Consider the following 17,785-nt stretch of genomic DNA (forward strand, 5'->3'; position numbering starts at 1 on the left):
AACTCTTTTTCGTCGGAAGTGAGTCATATGGAGAAGTAGGTCCTACCCAACAGGGGAGGAGTTTCTACAAAAATTGTGACTGGGGCAGGGGGGCCCAAGTTTACCAACAGCAAAACGATTTTGCAGAAGATATATGTCGCAAGGGGTTACCTATCGGGAACCGGCAAATGCGGAGCACCTACCCCAGTACAGGGCTTAGTTAGCACATGTACTAAGCCGGCAGCAAGTTTCTCCGCAGAATCGTCTGCCACAGGGCTAGGAGGAAGTAATTCAGGGAACACATCTTGTGAACACAGCAACGTCAAGGCTGGGTCTGCCTCCTCCTGGCACCTCTCAGGAACCTGATGATCAGGTTGTGCTTCCCTAATGACTTACCGTCCACTGTGTAATGGTGTGCTGCTATAGCGGCTACATACACCTTCAAGATGGAGGGGGACAGCTGTCCCTCCAACCTCTCCTGCAGGAAGAAAAGGACCTATCCAACTGCGCATCTCTGGGGGTCTTCGTGTTGGGAAGAACACCACTTAGAGAACAGACGCCACTTCAAGGCATACAGGTGCCTCATTGAGGGAGCATGATCATGTCTACCACGGCCTTTGGTAGACCAGTTAGGTCTTCTGCGTCCCATTCAGGTCTACCTGTGCTTGCCTGAATCAACTCCAAATTAGCTGGACCGCCTGAGGGTGGAGTCTCCACTCTCCCTTGTGGGTAAACTGCTGTAGTGTTGAGGTCGCCCGGGACGTGAGTGGCTCACATCGACATAAGGTGTCGCTGACTCCAGAGGAGGAGACGTCAGGCGAGTTGTGACATACGACGGGAGCGTAACCCACCTTGTCTGTTGATGTAAGCCACCGTCGTCGTGTTGTCTGTCTGAGCCAACACACGCTTGCCCTGGATCAAGGGCCAGAAGGCGAGCATTATTGCCAACCACTTGAGGCAGTTGATTTGCCAACGTAGCCATGGGCCCGTCCAGGAACCGGTGGCTGCGTGCCCATAGTATACAGCACCCCAGCCCATCTTGGATGCGTTGGTCATAACCACGACGTGAGGTCTGTAAAGGGCTGAAGAGGCGACGACAGATCGTGACGTGTCCCACGGCGCCATGCCCATCTCGGGACTCGAGTCCGGAGCCAGTGCTGAAGCGGACTCATATGCATAAACCAGAGCAGTGCGGCCACCGCTGAGGATGCCATATGCCCCAGGAGCCTCTGGGGTTCGACGCCTGGGCTGGGGCCGCTGCAAGAGTTCGCCTTGGCAACTCGCAGACAGGGTGCAGGATCTTGACGGGATCTTTTTGCTGCTTCACCGCTGAAAACAGCTGGGCAAAGTCCCCGACGGTGTCGCCGAAAAGGTCAGCCTCGGAAATGGGGGCATTCAGGTATCCTGTCTTTTCGGCCTCTCGCATCTTGACCAGGTTGAGACATAGGTGGTGCTTCTGGACATATAAAGTGGACATCGTCCGCCTGAGAGACCGCACAATAACCTTCGTCGCCTGGAGGGTAAGGTAATTTGCCGAGCGCAGCTCCTGCATCAATACGGGGCGGAACAACCCTCGAGCAGTTCTTTCAGCACTTGTCCAGCAGCACTGTAGGCCTTGGCCGTCAGGGTCAACGTGAACCTACAGGCTCTGGACGCAAGCTTGGGGCGGCCACGCAGGGTGATGGCGCTCTATGGGCATAGGTTCACCGTGAGCACCTTATCCACTGGGGGAATCACCGAGTAGGGAAGTTGTGGGAATTCAGCTCAGTGAACATCGACTGCTTTGCTCCGAATAGAATATCTGAATGAGCGGTTCGCACGCCAGCTCCTTTATACCAGTACTTGAGGGGGAGTGGTATGCAAATACCACTTGCCAATTCCCATTGGCCTTTTTTGTCAAAGATCAGAGATGTCTCGGGCTCCCAAGAGTGACCCCTATTGTCACTTCATCGACACATAATATAGAGTGAGTGACAGATAAGGAACTCAGTAATGGTTATACTCAACAAACACCATTAAGTAAAACATGGGCTCTTAACATCACCACATCTATTAATAAACAGTAATGACAATAAATAAATAAATAAATAAAATGACAGCAGCACAAATAAAGTCTGAAAATTGCAAAAACAAAACAAAACAAAAACATTATTAGCTGACAACACTAACCTCATTATTTATTCATGCAGCAATGCATGCTGGGAGCTGACAAATCTATGTTTGTTAAGTGAGTTAGGATGACAAATACACTTGTTGATTCAACTAAAGTAGATAGAATCACAACTTAATATGTTACATTGACTGGATCATTTAGTTGTGAAAAGCATACAACTAGATTGTAGAACTAGATTTTTTTTTAAGTGTAAGGTGTTAAAATTAAATGTAATAATCAGGCAAGATTAGAAAAACTCCTATAGGTCACAACATACACAAACAGCACGGATCATTAAACATGAGTCTGTCAATCAGTCACTTAGGCAAAATAACTTTTTGCTTAAAACTCATTCAAAATTCAAAATAAGGGTGCAACCTATTTGAAAATGATCAAAAAAGAAAGAAAAATAAATAGTGAATATTTGTCATTGTGGCATGAGCGGTGAAGTTTTATCCTGGCCACTTTAAAATAAAAACAACTTATCCCCATAAATGACTCTTTGTCTACAATCATTGTTTTGTGTCCACAAAACATTTACAATGAGGTGGTTACATGACGTGGCAAAATATGATTTCTTGAAAGCAGTTTGTTGTATTCATGTTTAGAGTTAAGGTTTATAGTTTTCACATTTATTACTTGGGTTCTTCATTTCATCGTCATCTAACCAGACTTCCTCGACATGGCCACCGAGCCGAGCCAGACTTCCTCGACATGGCCGCCGAGCCGAGCCAGACATCTTCGACATGGCCGCCGAGCCGAGCCAGACTTCCTCGACATGGCCGCCGAGCCAGACTCTCTCTACATGGCCGCCAAGCAAGAGTTCCTCGACATGGCCGCCGAGCCGGGCCAGAGTTCCTCGACATGGCTGCCGAGCCGAGACAGACTTCCTCGACATGGCCGCCGAGCCACACTTCTTCGACATGGCCGCCGAGCCGAGCCAGACTTCCTCGACATGGCCACCGAGCCGAGCCAGACTACTTCGACATGGCCGCCGAGCCGAGCCAGACTTTCTCTACATGGCCGCTGAGCTAGAGTTCCTCGACATGGCCGCCGAGCCGGGCCAGAGTTCCTCGACATGGCCGCCAAGCCGAGCCAGAGTTCCTCGACATGGCCTCCAACCTCTCCTGCAGGAAGGAAAGGACCTATCCGACTGTGCATCTCTAGTCGGACAAATACATTTGTTGATTCAACTAAAGTAGATAGAATCACAACTTAATATGTTACATTGACTGGATCATTTAGTTGTGAAAAGCACCTTGATACAACTAGATTGTAGAACTAGATTTTTTTTTAAGTGTAAGGTGTTAAAATTAAATGTAATAATCAGGCAAGATTACAAAAACTCCTATAGGTCACAACATACACAAACAGCACGGATCATTAAACATGAGTCTGTCAATCAGTCACTTAGGCAAAATAACTTTTTGCTTAAAACTCATTCAAAATTCAAAATAAGGGTGCAACCTATTTGAAAATGATCAAAAAAGAAAGAAAAATAAATAGTGAATATATGTCATTGTGGCATGAGCGGTGAAGTTTTATCCTGGTCACTTTAAAATAAAAACGACTTATCCCCATAAATGACTCTTTGTCTACAATCATTGTTTTATGTCCACAAAAACTTTTACAATGAGGTGGTTATATGACGTGGCAAAATATGATTTCTTGAAAGCAGTTTGTTGTATTCATGTTTAGAGTTAAGGTTTATAGTTTTCACATTTATTACTTGGGTTCTTCATTTCATCGTCATCGTCATCACTACATGCCATGTCACAGGCGAACCACAGACTTCTCCATGCCATGTCATAAGCAAGGGTCCAGGCCCGCCTCTACTCCACGGTCCAGGCCCGCCTCCGCTCCACAGTCCAGGCCCGCCTCTACTCCACGGTCCAGGCCCCCCTCCGCTCCACGGTCCAGGCCCGCCTCTACTCCACAGTCCAGGCCCGCCTCTACTCCACAGTCCAGGCCCACCTCCGCTCCACGGTCCAGGCCCGCCTCTACTCCACAGTCCAGGCCCGCCTCTACTCCACAGTCCAGGCCCGCCTCCGCTCCACGGTCCAGGCCTGCCTCTGCTCCAAAGGCGACCTCCATCCCTACAACTCCACTTTTGTCCTCAGCCCCATCGACTCTGCCCCTTGAGCCTCTCATGTCATTCATTTAGTTCTGGAATCTCATTCAACAAGAAAAGGGGCTGGATGAATTATGAATAAAAGTGAGTGATGACTTCACATCACAATGATATACAGCTGTTATTTATATTCATGTTCATTTAGGCCAGTATTGTTGTGTTTCTTGCATAGCTTTCTAAAACATTGTGCTCAGCAGTTCAGAATATGAGAGATATGCTTTGTTTTAATTTGTGGTAAATGCTTATGATGCTTAAACACGCTGCAGTGCTGATGTCTCTTAGTAGAATTGTAGACGGACATATTATTTAAGGATGATTAGACTTGGTCTGGTTGCGAATGACTCAACATGGTTCAATGCAATTACTTCAAAGATGGTAATTTGTTGCCATCTATAGGTGCAATGACATAATTTACAGAATTGGTCAATGAACTAATCAATGAGCAAATGTGAACAGATCTTTTTGGTGAACTGATTCAAAAGACGAGTCACTGACAAGAATCAAAATCACCACCACTGCTTCTGAATTATAATCCTATCCTATTCTTTCTGACCAGTGATTTTAACAGACATTTAAGAAATGTATTTATTATCCAAAAAATATACTATTTGAAATCCAGACAACTACTGAATGCTCTTTTAAGTGTTAGGACACCTTGCAATATTATGTGTTTTAAGTGCTGATCTGTGTCTAAAATAATAATAATAATATTGTGTGAGATGCGATACACACCGTGAGACCAGGTTGCCAAAATTATGTATTGAATTCCTACCATTAATTTCTGCTAACACCCTTATACCTTTGCCTAGCCAGGAGTTTTGAATAAAGTGCTTGATGCCAGTTAACAAATTGTTGTTCCTCCAAATTGGAGGCTTATAAATGCTTGGTGTTAAGGACTGTGAAAGACTCCACAAAACTAGGGAAGGAGGACACAGGGAAGGGGGTTTTCCAGACTCAGTAGGTAAGGCCACTTCAATGCTTAAACTTTCACAGACTCAGAGGCACGTATATAGTCAAGCTCATTTAGCTTCACAACAGAAACTCATTAGCTTCACAAGCATCATAGGCTTCCTTGTGCCAGACTCTCTCTTCCTCTCTGCTGGTGACGTGGCCATTTATATGCCACTCTCCCCAACGCTCTCTCACTGGAATTAGAGACAGGTGTTAGACATAATCTAGCTCAGGTGTAAGTGCCCTTACCGCTTTCCCTCTACCTTTGTCATCACCTGTCTGCTCATTCTACTTGTCTAACTAATATCCAAAGAATATTCATCTTTACCACCGATATATGCAAGGGAACCAAAGCTCGTAGTTAGGTCTTTCTTAACAATTTTAGTAAAATTTGTTTTGCCATGTTAGCCGAGGTCAGAATTTGTATTCCAAGAAGTCATTTGATTTATAGTGGGGATTTCCAGGGGAATCTGCACATAATAATACAGAGTGAGAGGTACATCCTATTTTAATAGAGATGATCAAACTACTATTTTGAATATACTGTACTAGTGGTTCCACTGAGAGATAAAAAATCAGTGGACATAACAGGCAACCATGTCTAGTCCCACGGGATATCATACTTATCTCTGAATAAAAACCTCCCATACAAACCGAGTTGATGGATTGGAGTATAACAATGGAATCATCTTGATACATTTTAGCCTTAAAACTGTCGACAGATATTGCAACTCAAAGACTTTTTTGGCATCGAGAAAAAGCAGAGCACATGAAGTGTGGTCCAAAATGTAAAAGCATTCTTATATTATCCTACTCAAGGCACCCTTTCATAAATCCTGTTTGATCTGAGTGTATTGACTTCTCAATCACTTTCTCTAGTCTATGTTCCAAAATGTAAGCAAATATTTTCACATCTGCATTAATTAAAAAAATTGGGCAATTTGGAATAATCTAAAGGATCTTTATCAGACATTTGTATGACAGAAAATAGAGTGATACTAAGGTCCCTATCAAGTTTTTCTTTAAGAGCAAAGTTTAGCTTGTTCAGCTATACTGGTCCCAGAATGCCCCACATAGCTGGATCAAATTCTGCTAGGCCTGTAATTTGACAGGTCAGACACATCAAACCCAGGCTGTTTAAGGACTGGTGTGAAAGCTGCAGTCTTGAGTGCCAGCAGGACATGCAAATCGTGCCCTGCGCATGAGAGAGCAGATCCCTCCTCAGCGGTCCGTCTAATATCTACTTGATTTACGGAAACCATGGCCATTTGGTTCATTTTGGCGCAACTCGGGTGGGTTTAGAGTTTTGCGTTTGTGTTGAGGGCAGCTGCCATTTATAAGATGGGAGCATATAGTGTGGAGTGTGGGTTTATTTATCTCTGAGATACCTGGAGGTGCTCTACCGATCATGTGTAAAGGCTCGAACGAGCTAACAATTGACACCAATCATCCGCGGTTATCATGGCGAGTGAATTTGTTTGGAGAGGAAGAAAAGCTTTTTCCTCTCCAAACAAAACTTGCTGGGGGGAGGGGCTGCAACATCCTCCATGGACCACCATGGACACGATCAACCAAGCTCTGGCTTGGTTGATCGTGTCTACGACAGCAGGAGGTTTCAGGGGTCTGGGCGTGGATGCCAGAGGGTGCCCCACCCCTGAGAAAGAAGGTCCTTGCTCAGTGGAATTCACGTGAGATCCAAGAACCAAGTCCATGTGTGCCAATAGGGGGCCACCAGAGTGACTTGTTCCTCATCCTCCCTGACCTTGCACAGCATCTGTAGACTAGTAGGCTCACTGGGGAAATGCGTATTTGAGCATCTATATGTGCAAACAGATCTATCTGTGCTTTGCCGAACCACTCCCAAATCAGCTGGACTGCCTGGGGGGTGGGGCCTCCACTCTCCACTGAGCGTACCTTGTCGTGACAGCGTGTCCGCTGCTGTGTTGAGTCCAAAGGAGGAGATGGGGGGTGAGCTGTGACATATAACGAGAGCCACGCCGCCTTGGCGAATTATGTACTCCATCGTAGCAGTGCTGTCTGATCGGATCAAGACATGCTTGCCCCATCTTTGCTGGTGAGACGCGCAGTCATTGAAATTGAGTCTAACGCCATGCAGAGAAAAGAGATGCTCTGAACCGGGGTGAGCTTGCTCTTTTCCCAGTTGACCTGAAGCCCTAGACGGCTGAGGTGCTGAGCAACTGGTCCCATAGTGTGGGCGCATAGTGACTCTCGAGAGTGGGCTAGGATGAGCCAGTTGTAGAGGTAATTGAGTATGCGAATGCCCACTTCCTTTAGCGGGGCAAGGGCTGCCTCTGCGACCTTCGTGAAGATGCGAGGGGACAGGGACATGCCAAAGGGGAGGACTTTGTACTTATACACCTGGTCGGAGGAAGGGTCGGTGTCGAGGCAATGTAGAGACCTGGAAGCAGGGGCAGATCTAGACAAATATTTATGGGGTGGCGAGAGGGGGGCAGGAATTTTTGAGGGGTGGCAACATATGGCAGACTTATATATACTTAATTAAATCACGTTTATCACAGTTTGATGAGAAATAGTATGTACACACTAAAAAAGGGCACAGGCTGCCATTTACAAACTCATACAGACAAACTTAATCTCATGCAATCGATGTCTTGCATTTGAGGTTTCATGTGAAATAGTTCATATTAGGAATAAGTGACCATACAATGTGATCTCACTTAATAGGAGATAGAAGTATGATTTAAGTAAGGGCATTATTACCGGAAAAGCATTAAGGTAAGACAGGTGATGACAGGCAGATGTGTGAGAGGGGAAGCAAACACACGCAGCATTTGTACAAGAAGAAACTATACAAAGTAAAATTTACACATGAAGATCTATGGACTGAGCTGTACTAAAGTGATCATAAATACACTGTGGAAATAAATAGGTCACGGCACTCAAACGAGGTACTGGACATCGCTTTAATTGTTTACTCAGAACACACATTTTTCCAAACTGATCAGTCTCTTGCCGCTCTGGCGCCATCTCGTGCTGCATTCTGTGCAGTTGGACATTGGAGATTCGCGCTCGTAAATTGTCAAATTGGCCATAACTTTTAATTCTTTGCTGCCAACTCGGGTGGCAGCAGGGGTGGCAAGGTATTCTTTTAGGGTGGCATTTGCCACCCTATGCCACCCTGGTAGATCCGCCCCTGCCTGGAAGTACACATCCTTCAGGTCTACTGCTGCAAACCTTTGTGTGAGCATTTTGATTGTGTAAGGCCTGGTAGAAAGGTTGTAGAAACCCTTCTTTATCTCAGCTGGAGGGACAGGCTCTATTGTGTCTTGGAGTAAAAGGGCCGCAATCGCCGCAGGCAGTATGTTGGCATCTTTGCCCTGCACCGAGGTAAAGCAGACTTTTTAAACTTTTTTCTGTGTTGCTTTCTCGTGATTTTGACAAAGTTCCCATGAGAAAACATCTTTTGGCACCTGGAGCAGCTCATAATATCACAGGCACAGCACCTTCATTTCTGTTTATCGCAACAGTAGGCTTGTCTAGGTTAAGGAGATTTTAGCTTTATCTATTAACTCGCAAGTCTGCTGACCTGCATCTCTCAGTCATAATCCGGTATCCATGGAGTAATGATCATGGAAAAATAAGTTTTCTGACAAAAGGGCTTCATTACAAACATGTGAAAATTGGGTTTGTACTCAAAGATTCTATACAAGGTTCAATTTACTGCCATCTGGTGGTGTCAGTAAATTTCCACATTGCACAACTTGCAATAAAATGTATTATCAATGCTATTATGTGTTTTTTGTCTTTTTAACTAAAGTGTTTATAAATGTGTAATACCAAGTGAAGGCTCTAAGGCTTAAGTCATGATCACTTGAAAACTGCTTTTGTAAATGGACTTACATAGCGGTTTTCAAAGTGCTTTACACTGTGACTCATTCACCCATTCACCCAAATACTCACAGCAGAGATGCCATGCAAGGCTAAGCCTGCCATTGGGAGCAACTTGGGCTTCAGTGTCTTGGCCAAGGACACTTCGGCATGTGGAGTCGCGGGGCGGGAATTTAACCACCAACCCTGTGATTAGTGACCGACCCGCTCTACCACCTGAGCCACAGTCAATTAAAACATTATTTATATATTCTTTATCCATCGATGAACAAGAACTTAACAACTGACAATTTATACGCTAATATGGTCAGGTATTTATTTTATTTTACATATAGGTTATATTTTTTCCATCCTTCCATAAACAAAAATGGAACAGTTTAACTCATAAAAAATATGGTCTGATAAGTATTACCATTTTCGCTTATATTTTTCATTCAATAAGATTTTTTTTGAAAGCATTAGAAAAGGAACAAACATGCTGGCAGCCATTGACAACAGCCTAGTGCGTTTAAAAATGTTGTTGGTTGGCGTGAATTCGAGTCTTGCATTATATTAAATCCACAGCTAAGAGGAGGCTCATTGATGTGTCGATTCAATGCACCCAACAGACTGAGATAACTGATAATGCCGTACATTTCTCCCTTATTCGTCCAAATGGACACATAAAAATCTCGAGCTTTGTTATGACTTTCAAAGGTTTTAAGATCTATGGTGAGCTGTTTTATAATCTAACCAAGTTTTGGTACAATTCACAGCTCACAGTGTTTGCCGCACAGTGTTAGGTTAATGTCGGCTTTTCTCCAAGTTGTCTAAATCATTAGATGCGACGGTTACAATTCTTGAAGTTTGTGCTTTTAAACCGGTTTCCATCACACACTTTTCTTCGCCTGACGAGCTTTCTTACTTCAGGTCAAATTATATATTGTTTAAAAAGTATAATTTGCCATGTCCACTGAGGACAACTTTGATGTATCAAGTGTCACTGAGCCTCATGTTTTCAAAGGTTAATGTGGTGGTGTGATACACACAGTGAAGCATCCAAGAGTGATCATATATATATATATATACACTCACCTAAAGGATTATTAGGAACACCTGTTCAATTTCTCATTAATGCAATTATCTAATCAACCAATCACATGGCAGTTGCTTCAATGCATTTAGGGGTGTGGTCCTGGTCAAGACAATCTCCTGAACTCCAAACTGAATGTCAGAATGGGAAAGAAAGGTGATTTAAGCAATTTTGAGCGTGGCATGGTTGTTGGTGCCAGACGGGCCGGTCTGAGTATTTCACAATCTGCTCAGTTACTGGGATTTTCACGCACAACCACTTCTAGGGTTTACAAAGAATGGTGTGAAAAGGAAAAACATCCAGTATGCGGCAGTCCTGTGGGCTGAAAATGCCTTGTTGATGCTAGAGGTCAGAGGAGAATGGGCCGACTGATTCAAGCTGATAGAAGAGCAACTTTGCCTGAAATAACCACTCGTTACAACCGAGGTATGCAGTAAAGCATTTGTGAAGCCACAACACGCACAACCTTGAGGCGGATGGGCTACAACAGCAGAAGACCCCACCGGTACCACTCATCTCCACTACAAATAGGAAAAAGAGGCTACAATTTGCAAGAGCTCACCAAAATTGGACAGTTGAAGACTGGAAAAATGTTGCCTGGTCTGATGAGTCTCGATTTCTGTTGAGACATTCAGATGGTAGAGTCAGAATTTGGCGTAAACAGAATGAGAACATGGATCCATCATGCCTTGTTACCACTGTGCAAGCTGGTGGTGGTGGTGTAATGGTGTGGGGGATGTTTTCTTGGCACACTTTAGGCCCCTTAGTGCCAATTGGGCATCGTTTAAATGCCACGGCCTACCTGAGCATTGTTTCTGACCATGTCCATCCCTTTATGGCCACCATGTACCCATCCTCTGATGGCTACTTCCAGCAGGATAATGCACCATGTCACAAAGCTCGAATCATTTCAAATTGGTTTCTTGAACATGACAATGAGTTCACTGTACTAAAATGGCCCCCACAGTCACCAGATCTCAACCCAATAGAGTATCTTTGGGATGTGGTGGAACGGGAGCTTCGTTCCCTGGATGTGCATCCCACAAATCTCCATCATAATAATCCTTTAGGTGAGTGTATATATATATATATATATATATATATAAATATCTATATACTTTTGAACCATTGTGTGCTACAGTAATATGTCATACATCATATTACTGTACGTTTGTACATCCGTATATATATATATATATATATATACACACACACATACACACTGGTGGCCAAAAGTTTTGAATAATGTACAAATTTTGCTCTTATGGAAAGAAATTGGTACTTTTATTCACCAAAGTGGCATTCAGCTGATCACAATGTATATTTAGGACATTAATAACATGATAAATGACTATTACAAACTGAAAAAAATATTCAGAGTTTTCATCATAAAATCCTCCACGTGCAGCAATGACAGCTTTGCAGATCCTTGTTATTCTAGCGGTCAGTATGTCCAGATATTCAGGTGACCTTTCACCCCACACTTTCTGTAGCAATAGACCTTTCACCCCACATTTCTGTAGTACTTGACCTTTCACCCCACACTTTCTGTAGCAATAGACCTTTCACCCCACATTTCTGTAGTACTTGACCTTTCACCCCACATTTCTGTAGTACTTGACCTTTCACCCCACACTTTCTGTAGCAATAGACCTTTCACCCCACATTTCTGTAGTACTTGACCTTTCACCCCACATTTCTGTAGTACTTGACCTTTCACCCCACATTTCTGTAGTACTTGACCTTTCACCCCACACTTCCTGTAGTACTTGACCTTTCACCCCACACTTCCTGTAGCAATAGACCTTTCACCCCACATTTCTGTAGTACTTGACCTTTCACCCCACACTTCCTGTAGTAATTGACCTTTCACCCCACACTTCCTGTAACACTTGACTTTTCACCCCACACTTCCTGTAGCACTTGACCTTTCACCCCACACTTCCTGTAGCACTTGCCATAGATGTGACTGTCTTGTCAGGCACTTCTCACACATCTTACAGTCTAACTGATCCCACAAAAGTTCAATGGGGTTAAGATCCGTAAAACTCTTTTCCAATTATCTGTTGTCCAATGCCTGTGTTTCTTTGCCCACTCAAACCTTTTCTTTTTGTTTTTCTGTTTCAAAAGTGTCTTTTTCTTTGCAATTCTTCCCATAAGGCCTCCTGAGTCTTCTCTTTACTGTTGTACATGAAACTGGTGTTGAGCGGGTAGAATACAATGAAGCTGTCAGCGGAGGACATGTGAGGCGTCTATTTCTCAAACTAGAGACTCTGATGTACTTATCCTCTTATTTAGTTGTACATCTGGTCTTCCACATCTCTTTCTGTCCTTGTTAGAGCCAGTTGTCCTTTGTCTTTGAAGATTATAGTGACACATTTGTATGAAATCTTCAGTTTTTTGGCAATTTCAAGCATTATATCGCCTTCATTCCTCAAAACAACGATTGACTGATGAGTTTCTAGAGAAAGAACGACAGAGATTGTGAGTTTATAAATGTGTGTTTATAAATGGCTAAAGTGGCTGTACAGGATGGTAAATATGTATTAATAGGGGAAATACAAAGAGTGTTGAGTAATAAATGTCTGATAGAGCAGATCCTGAAGGAATGGGTGTTGCCAGAATATGCAAAACTGACATGGAAAAAACAATCAAATGGAAATCTTCCAAAAGAAGAATCAGATGAATGATCCAACAGAGCAGACTTAAAATATAAAAATATTTTTACTGGTTTCTTTGTCATTTGATAAGACAGACGTCAGCCTGTTCGGTGAAAAGTGCTATACAAATAAAATAACTTGAGTTTTGAAAGCCTTTTCTCAGTCAGATTGTAATAGATTTGTGAATCTGAGCATATAAAATAAACCAATAAATAAATGGCAATGTGATCTAATTGTCTGCATCGCTATCAATCAATTCCTCTAAACTTTATCAGCACAATATCAACCGATAGTGACATAGAGTGCGTTTATATGCACGTTCTTACAGTACATCGATAGTTTAATAAGCCGATAAAGTGTTTGGTCATGTAAAAGCATTAAACAGTGTGATCTGTGTAAGGTCATAACGCCGTAAGAATAAACCGATCGTCAAAAGCAGAGAATATGGAGATTATTTCAAATCTTACATCAAATCATGTAAATGTGATATTCTTGTTTATCTGTCTATTTAAATATGCTGATTTGTGGGAGTAGTCAGCACATTGGTGTGCATGGAAACGGGCTCAGTGACTGCATTTACATGGACACCAGAAAGCAGCTTATATGCACTTTCAACAACAGTACAGCCCATTGAACAGACCGTGCATCCCTCACAGCCTCCTTTTCATTCCTGTCAAAATCAAAGACAGCGCTGTTGTGTATAATATCTACAGTATACTTAGGTTTGGTGAGAAGCAACCTGAAATGCAAGTGGATATGTAAATCCCAGCTTACACACTTTCAATGTTATTTTCAATGTAAAACATGCAAATGTGTCACTAAAAACACACAAAAGATGTGTCACTATCACTTATCAAAAAGAGTATCACATTCTCATGAAACAGACTTTCCAAACAACCTTTCCGTGAAGAGCAGTTCAACAGCTTTCACGTGTTCGTGTTGGTCTCGTCATGAGGGGTGATTTCCTCTTTCTGCTGTTATCAGGTCAGTTTCATTGTTCTTGGAAATGTTTTTGCCCCCTAAATGTTAAAAACTGTGTCTTATATTCATGCGTGACATTTTTAACCATTGACTGTATTCATGCATTCACATTTATATTTTCACATTGGTACAACATGATAGTAATGAAATTGCATGCAATGTTTAGATGCATTTACATTCATCTATTCTGCAGCTTTTATGCAGAGCAACTTCCAGAGCATCAACTTATATGTTTGATCAGTTCGACTGTTTTTGTGAACATGCAGCATTGATGTTGCAAGCACCAAGTTTACTGTGTTTTACATGAAATTTACAGGAATTTACTTGCAAAGTATGTTCCTAGAGCATGTTGCTTTCTACATTATACTGCATTTTATAAGACACAATGCAAATACTGAGACAGACTCAAACTGTAATACATTTTCTGCCAAAAAATCTAATCAAATCAATTTTTTTTACTTTATATCTAAGAAAATATCTAAAACCATCTTATAACGAGAATTCATTTACATGAGATGCAAAACTGTGTAAGATACAACAGAAGTCTTATTTTTTCTTCCCATTACAAGTGAAGCTCAATCAACAGCATTTGTGGGATAATGTTGATTCCCCTTCTGTCGCTCTCTCAAAGTTATGTCGGAGAAGCGACACTAGGGGTCTCTCTTGAGTGCCGAAATATGCCTCTGACTAAAGAAAAAAGGCCAATGAGAAGTTGGCAGACAGTATTTGCATACCCCGCCCCTGGACATACGGGTATTTAGGCGGGCAAATATGGTGAGTTAATTCAGAAAATATATTTGGAGTCGATGGTAGTGCATGCAGTCTGCTGCGAGTCACACACACCTGTTCCTGCTTTTTCCTCTGACGATCTGCATGCTGTTGGATTGACAGTGCATAACAGCGGCTTTCTCCTTATGGCATGGCTGTGCATTGTTGCCCCTGGGTGCTTCGACAGCGCAGACAAATCGAAAGAGTTATTCTATAAAAGCGTGATTTTATTTAAAAGAGTAATTTCCTCTAAAAGAGCAAAACACAGCGGCGTTGAACGTCCTTTTCTGGACGTGTCTTTTTAAAGACGTTTTTCCGCCCCTGTGTATTTTCTGGATGCGGTTGATTTCTCCCCACCTCTGACGGTCATAAAAGCTGCCTTGCGTACCTGGGCTGCGATCACACGCAGGAAACGTTTTATGAATGGTTATGTTCTCAGTGCGAGAACATAGCCATGGAGGACACAGGGAAGGGGGTTTTCCAGACTCAGTAGGTAAGGCCACTTCAATGCTTAAACTTTCACAGACTCAGAGGCACGTATATAGTCAAGCTCATTTAGCTTCACAACAGAAACTCATTAGCTTCACAAGCATCATAGGCTTCCTTGTGCCAGACTCTCTCTTCCTCTCTGCTGGTGATGTGGCCATTTATATGCCACTCTCCCCAACGCTCTCTCACTGGAATTAGAGACAGGTGTTAGACATAATCTAGCTCAGGTGTAAGTGCCCTTACCGCTTTCCCTCTACCTTTGTCATCACCTGTCTGCTCATTCTACTTGTCTAACTAATATCCAAAGAATATTCATCTTTACCACCGATATATGCAAGGGAACCAAAGCTCGTAGTTAGGTCTTTCTTAACAATTTTAGTAAAATTTGTTTTGCCATGTTAGCCGAGGTCAGAATTTGTATTCCAAGAAGTCATTTGATTTATAGTGGGGATTTTGACTGCCTGTGCATGAGAGAGCAGATCCCTCCTCAGCGGTCCGTCTAATATCTACTTGATTTATGGCCTACATGGCCATTTGGTTAATTTTGGTGCAACTCGGGTGGGTTTAGAGTTTTGCGTGTGTGTTGAGGGCAGACGCTGGAAAGGCAGTTTGTGAATCAGCAGCTCAGTGGACTTCTGATAACGGCGGATCTCTCAGAGCTTATACACCTGGTCGGAGGAAGGGTCGGTGTTGAGGCAATGTAGAGACCTGGAAGTACACGTCCTTCAGGTCTACCGCTGCAAACCTTTGTGTGAGCATTTTGATTGTGTAAGGCCTGGTAGAAAGGTTGTAGAAACCCTTCTTTATCTCAGCTGGAGGGACAGGCTCTATTGCGTCTTTGAGTAAAAGGGCCGCAATCGCCGCACGCAGTATGATGGCATCTTCGCAGTGCACCAGACTTTTTTTTAACTTTTTTCTGTGTTGCTTTCTCGTGATTTTGACAAAGTTCCCATGAGAAAACATCTTTTGGCACCTGGAGCAGCTCATAATATCACAGGCACAGCACCTTCATTTCTGTTTATCGCAACAGTAGGCTTGTCTAGGTTAAGGAGATTTTAGCTTTATCTATTAACTCGCAAGTCTGCTGACCTGCATCTCTCAGTCATAATCCGGTATCCATGGAGTAATGATCATGGAAAAATAAGTTTTCTGACAAAAGGGCTTCATTACAAACATGTGAAAATTGGGTTTGTACTCAAAGATTCTATACAAGGTTCAATTTACTGCCATCTGGTGGTGTCAGTAAATTTCCACATTGCACAACTTGCAATAAAATGTATTATCAATGCTATTATGTGTTTTTTGTCTTTTTTAACTAAAGTGTTTATAAATGTGTAATACCAAGTGAAGGCTCTAAGGCTTAAGTCATGATCACGCGAAAACTGCTTTTGTAAATGGACTTACATAGCGGTTTTCAAAGTGCTTTACACTGTGACTCATTCACCCATTCACCCAAATACTCACAGCAGAGATGCCATGCAAGGCGCAAGCCTGCCATTGGGAGCAACTTGGGCTTCAGTGTCTTGGCCAAGGACACTTCGGCATGTGGAGTCGCGGGGGCCGGGAATTTAACCACCAACCCTGTGATTAGTGACCGACCCGCTCTACCACCTGAGCCACAGTCAATTAAAACATTATTTATATATTCTTTATCCATCGATGAACAAGAACTTAACAACTGACAATTTATATGCAATATGGTCAGGTATTTATTTTATTTTACATATAGGTTATATTTTTTCCATCCTTCCATAAACAAAAATGGAACAGTTTAACTCATAAAAAATATGGTCTGATAAGTATTACCATTTTCGTTTATATTTTTCATTCAATAAGATTTTTTTTTGAAAGCATTAGAAAAGGAACAAACATGCTGGCAGCCATTGACAACAGCCTAGTGCGTTTAAAAATGTTGTTGGTTGGCGTGAATTCGGAGTCTTGCATTATATTAAATCCACAGCTAAGAGGAGGCTCATTGATGTGTCGATTCAATGCACCCAACAGACTGAGATAACTGATAATGCCGTACATTTCTCCCTTATTCGTCCAAATGGACACATAAAAATCTCGAGCTTTGTTATGACTTTCAAAGGTTTTAAGATCTATGGTGAGCTGTTTTATAATCTAACCAAGTTTTGGTACAATTCACAGCTCACAGTGTTTGCCGCACAGTGTTAGGTTAATGTCGGCTTTTCTCCAAGTTGTCTAAATCATTAGATGCGACGGTTACAATTCTTGAAGTTTGTGCTTTTAAATCCGGTTTCCATCACACACTTTTCTTCGCCTGACGAGCTTTCTTACTTCAGGTCAAATTATATATTGTTTAAAAAGTATAATTTGCCATGTCCACTGAGGACAACTTTGATGTATCAAGTGTCGCGAGCCTCATGTTTTCAAAGGTTAATGTGGTGGTGTGATACACACAGTGAAGCATCCAAGAGTGATCATATATATATATATATACACTCACCTAAAGGATTATTAGGAACACCTGTTCAATTTCTCATTAATGCAATTATCTAATCAACCAATCACATGGCAGTTGCTTCAATGCATTTAGGGGTGTGGTCCTGGTCAAGACAATCTCCTGAACTCCAAACTGAATGTCAGAATGGGAAAGAAAGGTGATTTAAGCAATTTTGAGCGTGGCATGGTTGTTGGTGCCAGACGGGCCGGTCTGAGTATTTCACAATCTGCTCAGTTACTGGGATTTTCACGCACAACCACTTCTA

This window comes from Xyrauchen texanus, chromosome 1 (genome assembly GCF_025860055.1).
Source record: "Xyrauchen texanus isolate HMW12.3.18 chromosome 1, RBS_HiC_50CHRs, whole genome shotgun sequence".
NCBI lineage: Eukaryota > Metazoa > Chordata > Actinopteri > Cypriniformes > Catostomidae > Xyrauchen > Xyrauchen texanus.